The sequence below is a fragment of the Hemiscyllium ocellatum genome, chromosome 28 (assembly GCF_020745735.1).
Source record: "Hemiscyllium ocellatum isolate sHemOce1 chromosome 28, sHemOce1.pat.X.cur, whole genome shotgun sequence".
Classification (NCBI taxonomy): Eukaryota; Metazoa; Chordata; class Chondrichthyes; order Orectolobiformes; family Hemiscylliidae; genus Hemiscyllium; species Hemiscyllium ocellatum.
In genome coordinates this window covers 33,595,367-33,618,346 of record NC_083428.1, presented here as the reverse complement: position 1 = coordinate 33,618,346, position 22,980 = coordinate 33,595,367, and positions in this window count along the sequence as shown.

Sequence of the window (22,980 nt, the reverse complement as noted above, 5' to 3'; positions counted from 1 at the left end):
TTCTAATCCGACCCTGCTCTTCCAAGAATTTAAAAACCTCATCCTTAATGATGGATTCTAGAATTTTACTAACAACCGAGGTTAGGCCTATAATTTTCCATCTTTTGTCTTGATCCTTTCTTGAACAAGGGAGTTACAACAGCGATCTTCCAATCATCTGGGACTTTTCCTGACTCCAGTGACTTTTGAAAAATCTCAACTAACGCCTCCACTATTTTCTCAGCCACCTCCCTCAGAACTCTAGGATGTAGCCCATCAGGGCCAGGAGATTTATCAATTTTAAGACCTTTTAGCTTTTCTAGCATTTTCTCTTTTGTAATGGCAACCATACTCAACTCAGCCCCTGTCTCCCTTTAATTGTTGGGATATTACTCATGTCTTCCACTGTGAAGACTGACGCAAATTACTTATTAAGTATTCCGGCTATTTCCTTATCTCCCATCATAGGCTTCCAGCATCAGTATGAAGTGGCCCAATGTCTACTTTTGCCTGTCGTTTGTTTCTTATGTATTGAAAGAAACTTTTACTATCATTTCTAATATTACTGGCTAGCCTACCTTCATATTTGATCCTCTCCTTCCTTATTTCTCTCTTTGTTGTCCTCTGTTTTTGTAGCCTTCCCAATCTTCAGATTTCCCAGTGCTCTTGGCCATTTTATAGGATCTCTCTTTTTCTTTAATACATTTCCTGACTTCCTTTGTCAGCCATGGCTGTCTAATCCCTCCCCGGATCATCTTTCTTTTCTTGGGGATGAACCTCTGTACAGTGTCCTCAATTATACCCACAAACTCCTGCCATTTTTGTTCTACTGTCTTCCCCGCTAGGCTCTGCTTCCAGTCTATTTTCGTCAGTTCCTCTCTCATGCCCTCATAATTACCTTTATTTAACTCTAACACCATTACATCCAATTTTGCCTTCTCTCTTTCAAACGGCAGACTGAACTCTACCATGTTATGATCGCTGCTTCCTAAGTGTTCCCTTACTTTAAGATTTTTTATAAAGTCTGGTTCATTACATAGCACTAGGTCCAGAATAGCCTGCTCCCTTGTTGTCTCCATGACAAGTTGTTCCAAAAAGCCATCCTGTAAGCATTCTATGAATTCCATTTCTTTGGATCCACTGGCAACATTATTTATCCAGTCCACCTGCATATTGAAGTCTCCCATGATCACCGTGACCTTGCCTTTCTGACATGCCTTCTCTATTTCCTGGTACATGTTGTGCCCCTGGTCCTGACCACTGTTAGGAGGTCTGTACATAACTCCCATTATGGTTTTTTTGCCTTTGTGGTTCCTCAATTCCACCCACAAAGACTCCACATCATCCGACGCTATGTCATTCAGTGCCATAGATTTAATTTTGTTCTTTACTAACAAGGCAACTCCACTCCCTCTGCTCGTCTTCCTGTCTTTTCGATAAGTTGAAAATCCTTGGATGTTTAACTGCCAGTCCTGACCCCCCTGTAACCACGTCTCTGTGATGCCTACCACATCATAATCATCTCCATGATCTGTGCCATTAGTTCATCTGCTTTGTTACGAATGCTATGAGCATTCAGGTAAAGTGCCTTAATGCTAACTTTCTTATCATTAGAGATATTGGAAGTCATAAGATGTCCTAAGTTATCCTTCCTTTTTGCTGCATTCCCAGTCTGCCTCGAGTTTAAATCCGCCTGCACATATGCTATCCTGCTGCTTATCTTTCCATTTAACTCCATACTCCCTGTTTCACTTTCTCTTCCCCCCAAATCAGAAGTTTAAAGTCCTACTGACCACTCTATTTATCCTCTTCTCTAGAACATTGGTACCTGATCGGTTCAGGTGGAGACCTTCCCAACGGTACAGATCCCCCCCGCTTCCAAAACTGATGCCAATGCCCCATGAAGTGGAATCCCTCTTTCCCACACCAATCCCTTAGCTACGTGTTTACTTCCCTAATTTTTTTATCCCTATGCCAATTGGCACGTGGCTCGGGCAGTAATCCGGAGATTATGACCCTTGAGGACCTATACTTCAATTTCTTTCCTCGTGCTTGATAATCCCCAAACAGGTCCTCCACCCTAGCTTTGCCTATGTTGTTAGTCCCAACATGGACCAAAACAACTGGATCCTCCCCCTCCCGCTTCAATATCCTTTCAAGCCGGTCGGAGATGTCCCGCACCCTGGCACCGGGCAGGCAACACACCATGCGAGACTCCCGATCCAGCTTGCAAAGGATACTATCTGTCCCCCAATTATAGAAACCCCTATAACCACTATTTGTCTATTTGCTCCCTCCTCTTGAATGGCCTTCTGCACCATGGTGCCATGGTCAGCTGGCTCATCCTGTCCAGAGCCCTTTTCCTCATTCATACAGGGAGCAAGAATCTCATACCTGTTGGACAAGGTCAAGGGCTGAGGCTCCTACACTCCTGAACTCAGGTTCCCCCTACCTGCCTCACTTGCAGTCACACTCTGATGTCCCTGATCACTAATTGAATGTGAATTACTTAATCTCCCAGGTGTGACTGCCTTCTGAAACAAAGCGTCCAGATAACTCTTCCCCCTCCCGGATGTGCCGCAGTGTTTGAAGCTCAGATTCCAGATCATCAACTCTGATCCGGAGTTCTTTCAGCAACCAACACTTGCTGAAAGATGTGGTCACTGCCATTCACAATGGGATCAGCCAACTCCCACATCATACAGCTACAGCACATCACCTGCCTCGCCATCTCTGCTTAGTTAATTACTTTATTACTTTGTATAAATTTGAGTTAAAATATTCTCTGCTATAATCTTTTTCTATAAACCAATTAATGGATAAACCGAAAAAGTAAATTTTTAACCAGTCACAGATAAAGTAATAGAAAATACTTACCTTAACAAACCAGAGTGGTTATTAACTAGGTTAGAGGAGGGCGGTGGGTGGGAGACATTACAGTTGTAGAGTCTCGGGTTTAGCAGCCTTCCTGATTTATATACTCACTGCTTACCTTCCCGGCTGCCTCTCTGGTTGTCGTCACCTCCTCCTGCTGCTCCCGCTCCTTCTGTGAAGAAAAAAAACCACCGCTGCCCGCTACCGGTAAGTAATTTTAAAACAAACTGTCTTACTTTAGCTGCAGTCTTCCGGGTTTGTTTAACCTCAGCTGCTGCTCGCACTCAAAATCTGACACATTTGACAGGTCTTGACAATTTTCGCTGTTCTTCACATTTATTGTCAAGTTTGACATTTTTGACAGTTCATGTCAAGTGTGGCTCTCTTTGTCAGACATGACACTCCTCCGAAAATATTATGCACCTTTAGGCACAATCTTCTCTTCTGTTAAGAATCCCAAAGAGTACCTTGACCACTCGCATCTCAAGTGCACCATCCCCCAGAGGACCCAATGCACCAGAATATTATCCGTATGGGTATCTCCAAAATGGTAATCTAGTTACCCAAACAAATTTACAGAATTAAACCTGCTTTCAATTGATCTAATATTACACACTCCAGATTCCTTACCACAGTGGAGCTGATGATTTAAATGTTCAGCTGCCTACTTCATAGAACCATCTACAAAATCATGTTCAGCAATTCTGCCATTGAAAGAACAGTCCATATATGGAGTATAGTCTTAATATGGGGCTAAATATTATGATGATGAGTATTGGATATTCATCTCAACACACAATTGCTGAAGACCAATGGTTTGGAGGTGTCAGTGTTAGACTGAGGTGGACAAAGTTAAAAATCACACAACACCAGGTTATAGTCCAACAGGCTTCCAAATGAGATGTAAAGACACAAGATGAGTTGAAGATACATTGGTTATGTCACTGGATTAGCAATCCAAACCCCATTTATGCAATGACCATCTCCAAAGAATTGAACCATTGCACTTTGACATTTAATGGCGTTTTCAATGCTGACTCCCTTATTATCAACATCCCAGGGCTCACCATTGACCAGAAACTGAACTAGTTATTTTCTATTCTATACCTAAGATTTTGTACCTAGGTACCCTTATACCTAAGATGTCACTAGGAATGGTAACATTCCATACTTTTCACTGTACTCTTGTATCCCTATAATTGAGCACATGTGACAATAAAACCTAATTCTAAATCTAATTCATAGGCAGGCTCTGGCTACAAGAGGAAGTCAAAGGCTAGAAATCTTATAGCAAGCAACTCACCCATTGATTCTGCTTAATCAGCCCACCAGGAGTGTGGAGTGTGATGGAATCCTCTGTACTTGCTGAAATGAGTGCAGCTCCAACAACACTCAAGAAGCTTGACAACATCCAGGACAAAGTAGCCCATTTGATTTTCACCCTTCCAACATTCTTCAACATCAACATTCACTCATCAACGTCAACTCTTCATCACCAACACACAGTGGTAGCAGTGAGTACAATACACTGTAATAACTCATCAGGCCTCCACTGGCTGCGCATTCCAAACCCCAAGACCATCAAGAAGTAGAAAACTGGTACCAGACGGTATCACCTTCTCCAGGGCATTGAGGGACGGACAATAAACGTGGGCCTATCTGAGCTGCCAACTTCTCATGGACAAATAGTTATAAACAACAAGTCTCATTAAAGGGGGCTGATGGTACAGGAAACACATGTAGGAATGTCTGTCAGTCTTTGTAGATTTGCTTCCCTGAGGCTTGAGTAAAAGGTAATTCTTCATCACACACTAGCTGTTGAAGGTTTCAGACCACAGCAACAGCAGTTTCTCAAGGTTTTCAGGATCTAACATTTGCTATTAAGCTAAAGTTACTCACCAGAGGGGTAAGTGAGGACTGCAGATGCTGGAGATCAGAGCTGAAAATATGTTGCTGGAAAAGCTTCCTGAAGAAGGGCTTATGCCCGAAACGTTGAATCTCCTGTTCCTTGGATGCTGCCTGACCTGCTGCACTTTTCCAGCAACACATTTTCAGCTCACCAGACACATTTTAAACACCTGCAATAGTTTTAGCAATAAATTCCATTCACACTCAAACAATAACTATAAACGTACTTCATATGTATATTTAAAAACACATCCACAACTACTCAGTATGCAAAGAAATAATGTCGCCACAATGTTCAGAATAATTACTCAAGCTTTGCTTTGCGTTTTACTAATTTACCATCAAAGGTGAAAGCATGCATTCCAACTGCATGTGAACATCAGGTCCGTGACCCATGTCCAAAGGCTTTATCTATTACATATTTTACATTTATTAATCAGAGGTGCAATTAGCCATACTTGGATTCTCAATTAATTGCATGTTGCTAATAGTTAATGTAATTGGATAGCTTTGCATTTGACAAGACATACTGTCAATCAGTGGGGCCACAGTTCCTGGTCCAGTCAAATAATGACAGCTGGAGATCATCTACTTGTTAGTACTATCTCTCCAGACAGCAGGACATGCCCGTCTCTGATCTTTCACTTCAGAGAATCAGGTTGCCCAGAAGCAAATTTCAGAGATGTAGCCAGTAGCATTTCCCTGTTGGAAGATAGCTGCTTTGAAAGGCTGACCACCTCAGTGCCAATTGCATATAAAGCTGAAATCCCCATAAAGTCCTAGCTCACTAATAGAGCATCGAAGATGCACAGGAACATATTAAAGCAAAAGCAGCATACAGATCAAAAGGGTTCTGAAATCTCTGTGAAAATTATATGTATTGCTTCAACACTGGTGCAGTTTAGAATCCAACAGAAAACAGTATTCTATGTAAAATTGACATCTTCACTCTGGTAATGATGAGTGCTGTGGCCATGTACAGAAGAAGAGAACACATGGGTGGTCACGCATAGGAGACTTGAAAGTTTGAAAAACAGGAGGACTTTTCCTCTTTTGTAGGGAGACTAGAAAGAGGGAACATAGCTTAAAAAATAAGAGCATTCAAAGGGGTTGGAACTTTTTTTATCAGAAGGTCATATGCCTGTGGATTTCTCTTCCTAAGAGTTCAGTTCTTGAATTTCTTCAAGGCTGAGTTGGATAGATTTTTGATAGATTGGAATACAAGGGACGCAGACAGGAGGGTTGAGTTGAGAATATAACCAGATCAGTCACAGTTAAAACATTGAATGGCAGAATGAACAAAGGCCCCTCAGAAAATTACTCTGAGGAGATAGTCATGGAGAGCAAAGAAAAGACAGGGGGGTTGAACAGATATTGTGCATCAGTCTTTACAATGGAAGATGCTGAAAATATCCCATTAATACTAAGGAATGCAGGAAAGGGATCAAGTACCATACAGTACAGAAGGAGTATTATGCAAACTAATGGGGCTAATGACAGATAAGTAACCTGGACCTGATGGCTTGCATCTGAGAATCTTAAAAGAGGTAGCAGCATAGATTGTGTAATTTTCCAAAAATCTTGAATTCTGAAGAAGTGCCAGAGATTGAAAAACTGCCAATGTGGCACCCCTCTTCAAAAAGAGAGAGAACAAAAAAAGCAGGTAACTTTAGGCATATTAACGTAACATGTATTGTTGGTAAAGTATTGGAATCAATGATTGAGGGAGTGAGAGCAGAATGTTTGGAAAATCAGGCAAAGTCAACTTGGGCTTCATGAAAGAAAAATTGTGTCTCACAAATTAATCAGAGTGTTTTTGAGAAAGTCTCAACCAGAGTGGATAGAGAGCAACCAGTCAATGTGTCATATTTGGACTTCTTGAAGGTGTCCAACTAGGTACCTCACATAAGATTAAATTATAATATAACATCCCAAGGTGTTGTAGGTAGGATATTGCGGTGAATAGAGAATTGGCTATTGGGCAAGAAACAGCGAGTGAGGATAAGCTTTTACAGGTTGGTGACCTGTGATTGGTGGAGGTCCACAGGATTCAATGCTGGCAACCTTTTACCATATATATTAATAAGGTAGAGGAAGGAAGTGACTGTACTGTAGCCAAATTTGCAAATGATACGAAAATAAGTGGTTAGACAAGTTCTGTGAACAGTTTACAGAGAGATATCGATACCTAAATAAGTGGGAAAAATGTAGTTGGCAAATGGAGCATGATGTGGAAAAATGTGAAGTTTTTCATTTTGGAAAGGACGACAAAAGAACAGTATGGTTTAAATGGAGAAAACCTGCAGAAAGCTGCAACATAAAGAGACTTGGGGATAATTGTACACAAAACACAGATATCTAATATATAGGTACAGCAGGTAATCAGGAAGGCTTAATGGAATGTTGGCCCTTGCTTCAAGGGAATTGAAGAATAACAGTAGGAAGGTCTTACTGCAACTGTCCAAGGTCATGGTGAGACTACATCTGGACTATTACAAGCTGTTTGGTCCCCTTGCTTAAGGGAAGACATTATTTCATTGGACACAGTTCATAAGAGTTCACTACAATGATCCTTGGAGGAATTGTCTTAAGAGCAAAGATTAAACTGGTTGGAGCTCTAATCATGAGAATTCCAAAGAATTAGAGATGATCTAATTGAAACATATAGGATTCTTAAGGAAAAAAAGGTAAATGCTGAGAGGACGCTTCTCCTCATGGGAGAGTCTAGGACCAGAGGTCACAATCTCAGAACAAAGAGGTGCAAATTAAAGACTGAGATGAGAAGGAATTTCTTCTCTCCGAGGATTGTCCATCTTTGGAACTCTATGCCACAGGGAGCTGTAGGATCAGAGTCCTTGTGCATATTTCAGACTGCGATAGACAGATTCTTGACCACTTGGGGAATCAATGATTATGGGGATAGGGCAGGAAAGTGGATGTGAGAGATTCAGAGCAGCCATGACCCTATTGAATGGCTTATCCTGTTCCTATTTCTTATGGTCTAATGGTAGAGAGGCTCAAAGGCCTATACATCCTCCTGAGCCTTCTGTTGTTCTGTTTGTATAGGACAGCTAACAGCTTCAGGAGGTAGGAGGAGAAAACTCAGCATGAGCTGAACCATACTAACAGCTATAATGTTCAAATGGAATGTCAAATGGGAAGTCAATGAGGTACTCAAGTAATATTTGTTTTTTAGAAAAGGATTTGGGCTAACATAAGCTATGGTGCCCCACGGTAATACACTGCTCAGATATTATTCACATCCACAATGACATACATTGACTTGATTTCCCTAACTCATTAAGATGAAAACCTTTATCCTCCAACCATTTCCTCTGCTGCCATATTCCACCTTCTATTTGCAATGTCCTCCAAGCTTGCATCCCATTCAATGTCCTTTTGATTCCTCAACCTGACATATCGTTCATCTCCCTCCTTCTCTTGCAATTGTTAGTCACATCTCATTCACCTCAGAGCAGCTATTTTCTGGAATTCCTTCTCTAAGAAGTTCCTGAACACCTGTTTCTCCAACCAAAGGCTTTTGGTCAAATTTCCCACCGTTGCTCTGCATTAAGGTATTTTTATTTTATTCTTTGCTGCAACACGACCTCCCCAACCTTACTCCCTATGCACACACACACACACACATACACACACACAAACACACACTACTTCATTCTGGAATATTTTCTAAGTTCAGGTTTGATTTGTAAAATATTCCTCATAAATATATTGCCATGTTTGATCTGTTCAGAGGAAAATTTGAAACTACCGACCCCTGAAACAAAAGGCTCTCCTTAATCCTCAGCTAATGAAGAATTGTGGGTTCTGCGGCTCAGAATCTGCTCTCAGGAACTTTCCCTCAGGCAATTAAACAAATGTAATAGAGTCCCTGATAGATTGTATACCTGCTTTCAAATAAGACTAAATTGATGGGATTTAATCCTTCAGAGGGAACATTGTACATGGAAGTATACTAAATGAGAATGATAAAAATCCATGATTGAATAGATTGTATAGGGAACATGGGCGTGCCCAAAGAAGTGGAATAGTGTACCTGATGGGGTAAACGCAAGCCTGGTTAGCTAGTTGGTTAACAATATTGTGTTTAATAACACTGAAGGAATGGTTCAACCATTGTACAGGCTGGGGTGGCTCTAGAACTTGCATCTTCTATTTGCTTCACTATCGTTTCATGAACAGGCTGTTAAATGTGGAGATGTATGGACCGCCATGATGTGCAAAGCTCGGACACTATGAGGAAAGAGCAAGGGAGAGATGAGGAATATGGAAGTTCTAAAGATGAGTCATATTACATTCAATACAGGCTAAATCTTACCTTTGTTTGGCTAAGTCCAAGTTGCATCAAGCTTTTAGATGGCTTCTCGTCATGAGGCTTAGCAAGTTTTCTCGCTATTTCTGACCAAACTGCCCTCATTAATTACTCACTACAACACTACAGTGTCTCTAATATCTGATTTCCACCCCATCTTACCACGTACTGTTGCCAGAACAACTCTCCTTTCAACAGAGCTCCCAGAATTCACTTTTGTCCCTTGTACCCATATTATCTTTAAAAGCCCTTTGTACATCTGGACAAACACCATCAGCCCAGAGCTGCCCTGTACAGGTTCCTGACATTTGCCCCAGACATGGCAGATGGGGAGAAATCGATGCTGTACCTGTGGGCAGGGTCCTGGAAGTCCTGCTGAATGGGGTGGTGCACAGGCAGGGCTCCCTCTGCCACCAGGAACAGCCGTGACGGACATGACACTAGATCATGGCAGCCTGGTCTTAGGTTGCCATTTGGGTTAAAGCAGTCTTGGCTGTTTATAGGAATGCCCAACACTGTAGAATGATCAATGCCCTCCTCAGCTCTGCCAAGGTAAGTGCCATCATCTTCCCTCTGATACCTCGCACTCACCCTGTCTCTAATATAACACCCACATCCCATCACTCACCCACTCTCACTATTGCTTGTGGTATCGACCTCACTCACTCTCACCCACCCCAACCCCGACATCGCTAACTCTACATGCCATCTGCACTGCTTGCTCACTCGATCGGGACACCTCTCCATCTCCACCAACAATAATAAATGTGCCACTCATTTTGGTCTTCTTCAATGCCTGCCCCTTATTCATTCCGTGAGGACAAAAACCCACAGTGGGTCACAATAGTCAGGACAATCGGCATAACATCTGTCATTCAGCTCCTCACCGCTTATATGGAGAGAATCCTGATTCTGACCATGCTGAGCAGGCCCTTGACTGGTGTCAGAGGCTGTGTTTGACTTATTGTGCTAGGATCATGAGAGCTATTCCCCTTGACTGGACTGGGATCTGCTGACAACAAGCTTCCTGGCTTTGTGGCTGTGCTAAAGGGCACAGCAAATCAGCAGTAACTTAAGCCAGGCCGAGGAGGCACTGTGGAAAAAGGCAAGGCAATGCAAGGCAGGGATGTTGTGAGGATCCAGGTCAGCCCAGCATAGGTAAACACTATGACAGTAAGTGAAATGGACCAGTCCAGGAGCTGAGTTTGTGTCCCTCTGCACTCAGTGTCCTTGCTGCAGCAATACAATGAGAGTTACTAATGCAGCCTATGATGCAGCATTGAAGTGCAATGGAGCTCTGTAAATGGGATGCAAGATGTGCCATGAGGGTTCCTCAATGCAATCAAGTGCTGTTGATGACCAGTGTCCAATATGGAGGTCCTTTACAACAAGCAGTGAGCTGAATCTACCAGCTACATGTTCTGGTTTCTCTGGTAAGTTTTTCCCAACATCTATTTAGCTTGGTTAGTTTGGTAAGAAAAGATGGTGAATACGAACAAGGTGAGTTATGCCATTAACTAGCAGTAATCCCCAGCAACCGGAATCTTGCCATGTCACCTGTGGAAAGCATAGTTCTGCACTTGCACAATCTCACCATAGCCATGTCATTCAGACCATGGTACAATTCCACCTGTTGACTCTGGTCAGGGCAATGGTTCCTCAGTCATGGTACCAAAAGTAACTCAGCTGTACAAAGGAGGAAGAAAAAGAACAGCAGAACAATAGTTAGGGGAATTTCATCATCAGGGTATCAGGCAGGATTATCTGTGGCAGTAGTTATTGTAATTCCAGGATAGTGTGCTGCCTGTCTGGTACCAGGTCCAAGGATGTCACAGAACAGCCGCAGAACATCATTCGAGGGAGAGGGTGGATCAAGTGGATGAGGGAGCAGTGGTCCGAAAGTTAGTGCTTCCAAATAAGCCTGTTGCACCATAACTTGATGTTGTGTGATTTGAAACTGCTGTCAATTAGTTTACTTTGTAGTGAATGCTGCATGCATTCAGATACAGAGCCTTTAGTTTTGTCTCTTTGTTGTCTTTGTAACATCCGCTCTTGATGTTTCATGTATTCTTAGATTTTTCTTCTCTTTATCCCTTCATGCTATTTTCTGATCTTCATTTTCCATGTGACTATCTTTCTCTCCTGCTTTGATTCTACCACTTGATTTGTTACATTTACTCAATCTTGATGTATTGTTGTTTAGTTGTTTAGTTTGAAACCGTCCCTATTTCCATCGTTGTATAGTTTGCTGGATTGTTGTGGTCCCAGTAGATGCAAACCACCTCTTTGGTATAGCCACTTTTCTTAGAATTGATGCCAGTCCCTGATGGACCAGAGCCCATTTCTCCCACATCAACCGAAGAACAATCTATTAATTTAAATAATCTTATGTGCCATCTGCCAATTGGCATGTAGCTCAGGTAATAATCCAGAGAGTATTATCCTCTTTATCACTCCATTTAGTGGCTAGCTTCTCATTCTGTCCATGCAGGCCACATTCCTAGCACTACCAACATTGTTGGTACCTACATGGACAGCAACTTTAGGATCCTCCCCTCCCGTGCTAAGCTCTTGTTCAGCCCTGAGCAGATACATAAACCCTGGCAATAGGCAGGCCACACAGTGTTCTGGACTCTTCCTCCCTTCACTATACTTACCACAACTATCAACACACTCCTTTTTGTTCCTCCGCACATGAATGGCTTCTGTCCCACAGCCATTGTTAGTTACTCATCATCCTCGCTTTCATTCAGACAAACTGAAAGAACCTCAAATCTATTGGATAATTACAAAGGCTGAGGCTTCTACATGTTTGTTATGCAGGTACCCTCACCTGCCTCACTCATAGTCACAACCTCCTTTTCCTGACACCTGGCGAAATCAGAAGGCCTTATCCTAAAAGATATAGCGGGTTTCCAGTACAAAATATCCAGGTAACCGTTTCCTCAACCGTTGATGTCTTACATTGTAGTTTGGTCTCCGGTTCATAAACTCTGAACTGAAGCTTCTTAATCTACAAACACTGACTGCAGATGTGTTTGCCTTAGGTCATATTGGCTTCCAGGTGCTCCCATTTGCTGTAGCTGTGATACATCACCTTCCCTGCCATCCTTGAAATGTTTCAATTAACTCCTTCGAGAGTTTATTTAATTGTTTGTTTTTATTTTTATATTTTATTAACTGTACAGCCAGCTCCTGTACTATCATAAACCTTAGGATTAGAATAGGCCTTAACTGTTTTCCAAATACAAGCCAAACAGGTGGCTTCTTCCCCTGTAATAGAGGGAAAATCAATTCCTAGAGGGTAGAAAAATAAAAGAAGCAAAGCAACTGGCACCTCCTCATCTTCCTCATCGAACTCCCTTATCCACCACATTGCCAACATTCTGGTCAAAGTCACACTCTTGGTATCAAGAGTACCAGTTATGTCAATTATGTGTGAGCCACAGGAAGACTATTTCTAATGGACTAGATGGCTTTTTCACATATCAAGTGTTTTATTTTGTCTGTGTCTCTGGTCGTTACCAAGGGACAATGAGCTTTAGGGGATGTGGACGGTCCAGTTGGGCGGAACTGATTCACTTTGCAAATGTCGAAGACGTCTTCTTGACATTGCAACATCTTGACTCTTGATGGGCTTTGCAGCGAGTGCTGGGAGAATCATTAGCTCATTCTGTTCAAATTATCCTCTGCTTTGACATTGCTTTTCTGCATCTCAAAATGTTAGCTGCAATTTTTGAAGTTTCTGGATCACTGGATGACCAATTCATTTAAGTAATCTAGGTTTCCTCCCTGAGTATTTGCACTTTAATGGCTGAGAATTGAATTGACAATTCGAAAGAAAATAGCAGCTTCAACAATATAATTGCGGAACAGTGCAAGTACGAAAGGTCTTTTAAAAGGTAACTGCAGCCATTGAGCATGGCCACACCAAATATTGGTGTTTAATAAAAAATGAGGTCTGCAGATGCTGGAGATCACAGTTGAAAATGTGTTGCTGGTTAAAGCACAGCAGGTTAGGCAGCATCCAAGGAATAGGAAATTCGACGTTTCGGGCACAAGCCCTTCATCAGGAATGAGGAGAGGGTGCCAGGCAGGCTAAGATAAAAGGTAGGGAGGAGGGACTTGGGGGAGGGGCGATGGAGATGTGATAGGTGGAAGGAGGTCAAGGTGAGGGTGATAGGCCGGAGTGGGGTGGGGGCGGAGAGGTTAGGAAGAAGATTGCAGGTTAGGAGGGCGGTGCTGAGTTGAGGGAACCGAATGAGACAAGGTGGGGGGAGGGGAAATGAGGAAACTGGAGAAATCTGAGTTCATCCCTTGTGGTTGGAGGGTTCCCAGGTGGAAGATGAGGCGCTCTTCCTCCAACCGTCGTGTTGTTATGTTTTGCCGGTGGAGGAGTCCAAGGACCTGCATGTCCTCGGTGGAGTGGGAGGGAGAGTTAAAGTGTTGAGCCACGGGGTGGTTGGATTGGTTGGTCCGGGCGTCCCTGAGGTGTTCTCTGAAGCGTTCCGCAAGTAAGCGGCCCATCTCCCCAATGTAGAGGAAGCCACATCGGGTGCAGCGGATGCAATAGATGATGTGTGTGGAGGTACAGGTGTACTTGTGGCGGATATGGAAGGATCCCTTGGGGCCTTGGAGGGAAGTGAGGGAGGAGGTGTGGGCGCAAGTTTTACATTTCCTGCGGTTGCAGGGGAAGGTGCCGGGAGTGGAGGTTGGGTTGGTGGGGGGTGTGGACCTGACGAGGGAGTCACGAAGGGAGTGGTCTTTGCGGAACGCTGATAGGGGAGGGGAGGGAAATATATCCCTGGTGGTGGGGTCCGTTTGGAGGTGGCGGAAATGACGGCGGATGATACACTGTATACGGAGGTTGGTGGGGTGGTAGGTGAGAACCAGTGGGGTTCTGTCTTGGTGGCGGTTGGAGGGGCGGGGCTCAAGGGTGGAGGAGCGGGAAGTGGAGGAAATGCGCTCCTCCACCCTTTAGCCCTGCCCCTCCAACCGCCACCAAGACAGAACCCCACTGGTTCTCACCTACCACCCCACCAACCTCCGTATACAGCGTATCATCCGCCGTCATTTCCGCCACCTCCAAACGGACCCCACCACCAGGGATATATTTCCCTCCCCTCCCCTATCAGCGTTCCGCAAAGACCACTCCCTTCGTGACTCCCTCGTCAGGTCCACACCCCCCACCAACCCAACCTCCACTCCCGGCACCTTCCCCTGCAACCGCAGGAAATGTAAAACTTGCGCCCACACCTCCTCCCTCACTTCCCTCCAAGGCCCCAAGGGATCCTTCCATATCCGCCACAAGTTCACCTGTACCTCCACACACATCATCTATTGCATCCGCTGCACCCGATGTGGCTTCCTCTACATTGGGGAGATGGGCCGCTTACTTGCGGAACGCTTCAGAGAACACCTCAGGGACGCCCGGACCAACCAACCCAACCACCCCGTGGCTCAACACTTTAACTCTCCCTCCCACTCCACCGAGGACATGCAGGTCCTTGGACTCCTCCACCGGCAAAACATAACAACACGACGGTTGGAGGAAGAGCGCCTCATCTTCCGCCTGGGAACCCTCCAACCACAAGGGATGAACTCAGATTTCTCCAGTTTCCTCATTTCCCCTCCCCCCACCTTGTCTCAGTCGGTTCCCTCAACTCAGGACCGCCCTCCTAACCTGCAATCTTCTTCCTAACCTCTCCGCCCCCACCCCACTCCGGCCTATCACCCTCACCTTGACCTCTTTCCACCTATCACATCTCCATCGCCCCTCCCCCAAGTCCCTCCTCCCTACCTTTTATCTTAGCCTGCCTGGCACCCTCTCCTCATTCCTGATGAAGGGCTTATGCCCGAAACATCGAATTTCCTATTCCTTGGATGCTGCCTGACCTGCTGTGCTTTAACCAGCAACACATTTTCATCGGTGTTTAATATACAAGGTCTGTCTCTAATCCTGTCCCCTGAGGTTACCAAATTTTGACCACTTTCTTTTCTGCAAACCAAGAGTATTTTTACATTGGACGAGAGTCATTAACTGCTTCCAAGAGATCAGAAGAAATCATTATTGCAAATTGGCTGGAATTTACAGGCCCTCACCAGGCGCTTTTATTGAAGGGGGGCATATAAAATAGGAGAGGTAGCTATCTCACCACCATCCCCTCCATCTCCAAGCTCTTGCACAGACAGAGAGAGAGAGCTATCTGTCAGCTCACTCCCTCTTCAGCCCACTGTGGTCTTTCACTGTTCAATAAAGGGATGATTAGTGGCTTAATTCTGCCTCCACCATTGTTGTTTAGTAGAGGACAGAGAGAAATGGTCAGACCCCATTATCACTATCTGAGGTGAAAAGGCAAGAAGGAAGAGGGTTCATCCTTTGGTGTTCTCCTGTATGTGTCAGGCTCACGCACACAAGATGTTACCCTCACTCCTTTGTAGCTTTAGTCTTCCAAAACTCTTCCCCTCCACTTTCAGGGTTCATGATATCACTGCCACCCAAAAAGACTGGAATAACTTTAGTTTTGGTACTTCCACCACCTTGCTGCAGAGAATCCCTCAAAATCTCAACAGTGGTCACTAATGAACTCTGGCAGTGATGGTACAATGCAGCTACTGGATCATCAGAAAGCCTGATGGTTCTCGAGAACAGAACTGAAGAAAATGAGTTACAGTTAGTGTTATGGTTAGGGTTAGAGTTAGTTTTAGGGTTAAGGTTGGATTAGGGTTAAGGTTGGATTAGGGTTAAACCACTTCCCCCTCCTCTGCACCACTCATAATATTCCTCCCAATGCTTTTCACTCTGAAATTTGGCTTGTCTGTACATTTGGTGTGACAAAATAACTTTTGCTTTTACTGTTCTGCTTTCAGGCCAAATTCCCAAATTTAAAACACCAGCAAAGTTCAAACGGTTAAGCAACAAGATTTGAATCGATTACTGGTCAGTTGACTAGGAAAAAGTAAGGACTGCAGATGCTGGAGGTCAGAGTTGAGTGTGTGGAGCTGGAAAAGCACAGCAGGTCAGGCAGCATCCGAGGAGCAGGCGAATCGACGTTTCAGGTATAAACCATTCATCAGGAATTGAAGGGCTCGAAATGTCGATTCTCCTGCTCCTCGGATGTTGCTTGACCTGCTGTGCTTTTCCAGCACCACACTCTCGACACTGGTTAGTTGACACCAAGTTTGCACGTTGACTGCCTGGAGATTAAAGGAGGAATTGAAAAATCAAATATTTTTGAGCTTCTGCAGAAGAGTTAGAGATAAGAAATAATGCAATACCTGAGCACTGGATCAGGTATGTCAGGAGAAAGTTCAAATTTCACTCAGCATAAATCCAACCTTCTCATTGCTGCTGAAATGAACCCATTTTCATTTCATTCGGCATTGTTGATTTAGGGCCATGTTAAAAATCTATCTCAGCAGGAGTTTATAATAATAGGAAGTAACTCATCCATCGTTCATGGTTTTAGTGTTTTTAAATCCTAGATTTTCCTACATTTTATCATACTTTTTATCCTATCTAAGCCCAAACCCAATATTCCTATTAAGTACAAGTCCTGCTTCAGTAGCCCAAGCCCCAGGTAGCAGTATTACTTCATTCTATAAGCACCTTTGATGTAAATTCTATTTTTGTAGGAATGCAAGAATATGAGTTAGGAACAGGGGCTAGCCATATGGTTTTTAAAGCCTGCTGCATCATTCAATAAGATCTGATTGATGGCCTCAGCCCCACTTTCCTGCTTGCACTCCACTACCTTGAGTTCCTTGCCTCAACAATATATCTAACTTAGCTTTGAATAAATTTGTTCCAAACCCAGGTTACTACTATTTTCCAGGGAAGAAAATTCCACTTTTTAACAGGAGAGGGGAAAAAAAATCCTTATCTTTTTCTTGATGATTGGCCATTTATTCTTAGGTTATGTACCCTGCATCCCCTACCAGAATCTGCAATGCCAAATCTCCTCAAGGTCTTGTATGTTTCAATAAGAACTTTGATTTTCTTAAGCTCCAATGGATATAGCCCTAATCTGTTCAAGTGTATTTCATCAGATAAACTCTTCAACCTAAGAACGAAGTGAGTAAACATGTTTTATTATAAAGCAATTTTTTTTCAAATAAGGAGAAACAAGGCTCTAAATTATGCTCCAAATGTAGTCTCAGTAATATCTTGTACAAATGCTGTAAAAATTCCCTACTTTAATGGTTCATTCTCTTTACAATGAATGACACAATTCCAATTGGCTTTTGAACAGTTGCAGTGCCTGCTTAATAACTTTATGTGATGCATGGCCCAGTACACCCAAATCCTTCTGTACTACTAAGTCCCACAATCTCACTCCATTTCAATAATACGTGATTTTTCTATTTCTCCTGCTAAAATCAACACCTCCATATTTCTGACAATTTTTGCCCACTTATTGAATCTATCTAAATCCTTTTGTGAATTGTCTATCTCCTCTTGACAACTTATATTTTCTTGCTGTCATCGGAAATTTTAATGACCGTGAAATCCTCACCCAAAGTATTAATGTTGATGCAAATAATTCAGGATCCAACACCTTGCCCTGTGGACTCCTCTATGCTTTGATCAATTCGTTATGCATGTTAATATGTCATACCCCTAAACCATCTGCCCTTCCCTTCTACAGCAAACTTTGATGGGACAACTTTACAAATGCCTTTTGAAAATCCAAGTATTTTGACAGCCATTAAATATCTTGGATTCTTTTGAAGGAACATTGTTGTTTTTATTTTATTGGTACTGCCCTCTGGGAATTCTTAGATTGAAAACATAGTCCAAAGATAACCAACTCCACTGTTTGCATAGTGCATAAAATAGTGTCCAGCAACAAACAGAGTCATACAAACCAAATATATCCTGGGCATTCAGCTATTTAGCTGATTCAAATTGAACAAGAGTACTTATGTTACAATTAGCCGCACTGTCTTGAGCATGGTAGGAGGTGTTTCTGATCACTGTCCTGTGAATCAATGCTACAAAACATATATGTGTTTATTGGAGGTGACATTATAAAGACATTTAGTTGCAATGCCCTTACTAACAGTTTCACTATGTCCACACATGAAGGCATCCAGTTGAGATAGAAAAATAGCTGGCATCTGAAATACCTCAGGAATTCTCCAGAGAATTTGTCAGAATGATATATAGCTCATTGATACTGCTGATAAAAATGAAAACTGGGCTCCCTTTAGGAAATTATTATGCAAACATGACTCAAGGTCTGCTTCACCTAAAGAAAGAGCTTCATGAACATTTTTATATTGAGTCTTACAAAAGGTTAGAATCTCCTGATGTGCTGAGATCAGCAATCCCCATCCAAGGAAATCTCTGACATTATAACATCCCACCCCCCAAAATTAGGAACTCTCCAACAATTTTTCCACCCACCAGCCTCTCTCCTGACAACACCTGTTAAATTTCCCCTTAGCTGCTGCCTTGCTTTGCAGGATTCCCCAGCAAACCAGCCCCCAGCCTGCAAGTCAGTTAAAAAAAATCTGCAGGTAACCTCGTTAAAAATCACACAACACCAGGTTAGAGTCCAACAGGTTTATTTGGAGGCACTAGCTTTTGAAGCACTGTTCCTTCATCAGGTAGTTATGGAGCAAAGTGGCTGATAGCCATGTTCAGTATTCATGGCGATGGCCTCAACCAGGACCTTGGGTTCATGTCACACTACAGGTGACCCCACCGCACTACACACACACACACACACACACACAGATCCTCTCTCATACACAAGCTCTCTCTCATAAACTCACACATACATTCCCACACGCACATGCACATACACACTCTCTCACAGACTTATACTCCTTTACACAGATACTCATACCCTCTCACATACACATACCCACATGCACACACACACATTTGTATTTGCAGAATTTTATTTTGCACAAAAATTGCATGAATCCATGTAAAATTTTGTAAATCTTTTTTTAGAAATAGTATCAATTGAAAGAATTGAAACCAACATGCCCATTCTAAAAGGTGGCAGTGGGCGGCACGGTGGCAGTGGGCGGCACGGTGGCACAGTGGTTAGCACTGCTGCCTCACAGCGCCTGAGACCTGGGTTCAATTCCCAACTCAGGCGACTGACTGTGTGGAGTTTGCACATTCTCCCAGTGTCTGCGTGGGTTTCCTCCGGGTGCTCCGGTTTCCTCCCACAGTCCAAAGATGTGCGGGTCAGGTGAATTGGCCATGCTAAATTGCCCGTAGTGTTAGGTAAGGGGTAAATGTAGGGGTATGGGTGGATTGCACTTCGGCGGGTCGGTGTGGACTTGTTGGGCCGAAGGGCCTGTTTCCACACTGTAAGTAATCTAATCTAAGTAATCTAATCTAATCTTAACAAATAATCCAGATATTTTTCAATATGTAATTTCAGTTACACCACACTGTAAACTTTTGTTATAAATTCTGTGTCTTACAATCTTATAGTCCACAACCACCTGATGAATGAGCAGCGCTCTGAAAGCTAGTGCTTCCAAATAAACCTGTTGGACTATAACCTGGTGTTGACTGATTTTTAACTTTGTGCACTCCAATCCAACACTGATGCCACCAAATCAAAATGAACATAATCATTGTAAAAGATGAAAGACTCAAGCTAAATTTGTTTAATATTTCATTCCATGACACTGCAATCCTGTTGTTATAAATTCGGAGTTGTATGATTCTGCTCCACAAATACTTGATAAAGAAGCAGTGCTTCGAAAGCTAGTGCCTCCAAATAAACCCGTTGGACTATAACTTCGTGTTTTGTGATTTTTAACTTTGTCCACCCCAGACAACACTGACTCCTCCAAAGCAGGTAATCTAGGAATCTCCAGACCTTGAAAAACAATCAATCTCAAGCATGGAGTGCACCATCAGGCTGAACACCAAGCCCTGGTCATGGTGGGTGAATGGAATGCATTGCCAGCAGTGGAAGTAGAGTCAGATACATGAGGGACATTTAAGCGACTCTTGGATAGGTACACGGATGATAGTACAATGTAGGTTAGTTGATCGTTGGATAGGATGAAAGGTCAGCACAACATCAAGAGCCGAAGGACTTGTATTGTGTTGTGCTGTTTTATGTTCTAAAGCACAGAAAGTACTACATGCATCCAGACTTTCAGGAGGAGTCACTGGATGTCCCTCAGGAACAGGAAGACTAGCTAATTTTCTTCTACTTTCAGAGATTCCTGAGTGTAATTGTTAAGCTGCAATTCCATGACTTTGAATGTATCTTCATCCACTGAGTCAGAGACTGGGAGTTGGTGCAGATGGCCAGAACAGGTAGGCATGTACCTAATGTCTCAGGGGACACCACACAGATCACTCCCACCAGTGGGAAAAATAGTCCCCATTTAGTCAGGAGCAGGAATATGAGAAACCCATCTATTGGTTCATTAATGATTCATGCAGAGACTATTATCTTTAGATGGTAATGAGTCAATGAGGAAGATAGGGTGAGATGGCAGAATTGAGATTCTCAGCACAGAGAGAAGAAAGCCTAATCCTCCAACCAAGTCTAAATTGGTGAGATGAGTATCTCAATAGTGAGCAGCAAGAGACCTATTTGCATCCATTCGAGTGTATTATTATCCCATTATGACCAAATCACGCCTCATTGACAAGTAGTTTCCCATTTTCCCACCAGCCAAATAGAAACTAGACAGTTCAGGGCATGAGCAGCTGTCTTTTAACTCCAGTTCATCGCTTCCTTCTCTGGGTCTCCATCTTGGACAGCAGGGTCACCACATTTCTGATCCATTTATAATATGCTGCTCTTTAGCAACACATCAGAAACTGCCTCCTGCTGCTGTGCACGATACACATATTTGTATGAGCTTGTTCATTACTGACAACAAGGGGCCTTCTCTTGCTGGGGCTGAGCAAGGTGCTTCGTCTCCGATTGCCAGTGACTTGAGGCATTTCTTCCTCGACCAGTTATAGAGACATGGCAGTGACCTGCTCACAGGGTATGGAGCTGACTCTCCTCTAGCTGATGTAGCCTTGGATATGTCAGTCTCTGAGTTGGTGGAGGGCACAGGAGGCAACCTCCCTGGTATATCCTCTGAGGGATCCATGCACGGAGCCATCCTTGGGGGTACAGATGGGGAGTCTAGTGGGACCACCTGTTTGTGGGTAGAGATTGTGCAGATTCCACTGGTGCCTGCAGAAGACAAAAGAGAAAATGAGTCATGCAAAAGGAGTAGATTCAGGAGTGTGCAGAGTATAATTCATCACAGCCATCATGGGAGAGCCGCACAGTTATGGAGAATGATTTTTCATTGGTTTCCCGGACGTGGAGGTTTTAGCATCATTACATGAACAGTTGCAGGGCAAGGATTTTCTCTTCCAAAGGGTGAGCAGATAAATTTCAGGCACAGCTTCCTGGCTTTTTTTTTGCCCTGTTGTAGGCTACGTTCTCCTGAAATGAGACAAAGGGTGGGATTAAGTGAAATAAAAATGGCTGGCAGTGTTACTGCTGGCGCAGTGAGGTATCCCAAGTGAATGAGCAGACAGCACAGGCATGGAGGGATAGCAATCTGGGAGATTAGACAGGGTGAGAGAGAACGAGAGGTGATGCTGCATGCACAAGTGAGAGCGTTAGATCGTGAGCCTTGGTGCGATGTGGGGCAGCAACAGAGTTAGAGTGAGTACAAGGTGTGAGCGGAAAGAAGATGGTGGCACTGCCAACACTCGCAGAGCAGAAAATATTATTGGCTTTTGTGTGGCACTGCTGGGCATCTGGAAAATGGAAATAGAAGGGTTGCAATTCGTACCCATATTCCTTCATTGTCATATCAGTTAGTCAGCAAGAACATGTACCTTAATCATACTCTGACAAATTACTCTTACCTTCTGCTATTTTCCACAATAAGAATTTTTTCAGTCTAAAAGGTTTTTTCTTAATTTTAGTTTTATTACCTGTTGTTATATTATGATGAAAAGAATCAAATAGTGAAGGATGGATCTAAAATAGATCTTTATTCACTTTTAAAGCATTTATTGCTGGAAATATATATTTTTGACTTGTAGCCCCCTAATCTAACCAGTACATAACATTGACTCCCTCTAACTCTAATGCAGTATGGCAACAATGTATGCCTCTTTTGAATTGATTTGATCTATTGCCGCCACATGTGCTTAGGTGCAGAGAAAAGCTTAGTTTTGCAAGCAGTACAGGCAAATCATAGCAAACGAGAACAAACAGGTCCACAGGTCCTAGGGTACTTAGATAGAGCAAGGCAGACAAGGTTATGGCAGCACAGGAGGCGCACAAATCAAGACCATCATTAGCAAGACCAACATTATTTGAAGTTAGAGACGTCCAGAGGTCCACTCGGCAGTATAATAATGACAGGGAAAAAGGTGTGTGTGTGTGTGTGTGTGTGTGTGTGTGTGTGTGTGTGTGTGTGTGTGTGTGTGTGTGTGTGTGTGTGTGTGTGTGTGTGTGTGTGTGTGTGTGTGTTCAAACTGCTTATGTTCTGCCTGACAGAAGAAGTTGGAAGAGAGTATTACCAAAGTGGGAGGGGTCTTTGATGATGTTGGTAGTCTTTCTACAGCACCGAGAAGTGTAAATGGATGGGAGGTTGGCTCATGTGATGGACTAGTCTGTGCACAAAGCTTTCAGTAGTTTCTTACAGTTCTGGCCTCATCAGGCCGTTATGCACGCGAAGAGAATGATTTCTACGGTGTATCTGTAGAGGTTGGTGAGGGTCCTTATGGACATGTCGAATTCCATTAGCCTCCTGAGGAAGAAGAGATGTTGTTATGCATTCTTGACCATTGCATCTACATGGGGCGTCCAGGACAGTTTGTCAGTTATCATTGCTCTACAAGACACCTCCACAGCAACTCACCAAACCTTCTT